Consider the following 2,103-nt stretch of genomic DNA (forward strand, 5'->3'; position numbering starts at 1 on the left):
CACGAAGAAACCTCCTCTCTCACAGTTTGACAATGATCCAAAAGCATCATCTCTCTTGGACAATGTTACATTTGAAGCATTACATGCTGTTTGTAATCCGGTATGGTCTAGTGGCTAGGATACCTGGCTCTCACCCAGGAGGCTCGGGTTCGATTCCCGGTACCGGAATATATTTTGCTTTTATTTATCATAAAATTTAGGGCAGTTTTATATTTTAAAAGTTTATTTAAAATATTTATTATTCTATATTATAATAAAGGGTCAACGAAATTACAAAAAACAATGTCACAAATAAAATTGTTTTATTACGTCAGATTTATTTTGAATTTTAGGAAAAATCAGCGAAATATTTATAAGAAAAAGAATGTATGATAAATAAAAAAAAATAATTATCAATAAAATAAAAAAAATGGATAAATGTTTGAATTTTATATATAGAGGAAAGATCCTTATAATGAGATATTGAGTTCATTTTGAATAAATGTTAGAAGTCTATGACAGAATTAAAAAAAATAATAGGTCATTTTGAAAAGAATTTAATAAGCTTTGAGATAACGTTATATAAAATTTAATTCAAATCCCATTTTTTTGAAAATTAAAGATACCATAAAATGTAAAAAGTTGGCAAATCACAAAATCAAAAAATTGTGCTTTTAATATGAGATGCCTCGAGAAATTGATCGAAAAACGCAAAGTATATCAGTATTGCAATCAAAAAATTTTATTTCATGTTTCTAAAATGTAAACAAACATAGTCAGCATGTGTGAAAAATGAATATGCGATATATTATATTCAAAACTCGTCTCAAGTAAGTTGGAATCAAGCATCACAGAAATAGGCACTTGACGTTCATTCCGTCCTCTTTATTATTGTAATAACATTTACTCTCTTCAGCCACATTTTCTATAATATAGGAGCATGGGTCATTTTATATTAGAAATACCCTCGGTATCTCATATTACGATTTCCACGCCTTTTGGTTTTACGATCATCAAATCTAACTTCTGTAATTAAACAATTCAACATATCCCATATTTTTCTATTAGTACAATTTTACTCTATCTACATGAAGAATTTATTGCCAAATATTTATTTATTAAATAATAAATAAGATTTAAAGGCTCATCTCAATGAGACTTGAAGAGATCCAAATTCTAAAATCTTTTTTTACAATGACTACAGGTATGATCTAATCATGAATTTTCTACTAAATAATTTTCAATCCAATAAATTCATGGTGGAACCAATAGATAGCATTTATTAGTTTATTAGTTTAGCAAAAATGCTATCTTATAATAGGGAGCTTTCCTCTATTAATTTCTTTTTGTGAAAAATAAAAAATTATCTCGTAAATAACAAAAACATTTGTTTGTCAAGGATATCGAGCGCAGAAAAACAGACATCTTTTCACGTTTGGCAAGTGTTTAGTGAGAATGAATTGTCGGATTTCGATGTTATATATAAGTTCTCTGTGTAATAAAATTTTTTTAAAGTTTTATTAAAAATGGATGAAAAAAATACAATTTTAAAATGGATGATAAAATAAATATGAAAGATGACAACTTAGTTAAACATATTTTCTTCGTTACGTAAAAGAAATTTAAATTAATAAGAAAGTTAAATGGCTGTTTTCACATTGTGAAAAAACAATATTAATTTTGTATTTGAACTTTAAAGTGGATCTAACATTTTTAGCACAATAAGAAGAAGCCATTTATAGAATGATATAGATTTATATCATTATTAAGAAATTGACATTAAAAACTTTAAAAGAATAATTAACATTAAATTATTGATAACATAATGTATTCTAGATTCAGCTTTAAGTATGAAAAATTAGCATTTGATATTGTTATTGATGTTTTCTGTCTGGGTGGCGTTATCTAAAATTAGATCCATGCATGACAATAGGCCATTTTAGTATAGGATATCATGTAGCAACTTGGAAAGGCGTGAAATCGTATTCTTGGTTACTGTCGCGTAAATGGAAATTCCTTTTGCGTGCTGTGCCAAGGACAGCAAACGCGGGACGATACATTGAGAGACCAACTAGTCCGATTTACTTGCAATTTCCACATCAACTGGATATACATATATATATA

General features: G+C 27.4%; 1 protein-coding gene and 1 non-coding gene across 2 annotated transcripts in view; both read left to right on the forward strand.

Annotated features, from left to right (window-relative positions):
• The window catches only part of LOC108685383, a 67,215-nt gene that overhangs the window by 16,642 nt on the left and 48,470 nt on the right, over positions 1–2,103 (forward strand). The gene's annotated exons all lie outside the window — the stretch shown is intronic.
• Trnae-cuc lies at positions 97–168 on the forward strand. The gene has a single exon. It is a non-coding gene; the product is annotated as a tRNA-Glu (tRNA).

This window comes from Atta colombica, unplaced genomic scaffold (assembly GCF_001594045.1).
Source record: "Atta colombica isolate Treedump-2 unplaced genomic scaffold, Acol1.0 scaffold153, whole genome shotgun sequence".
NCBI lineage: Eukaryota > Metazoa > Arthropoda > Insecta > Hymenoptera > Formicidae > Atta > Atta colombica.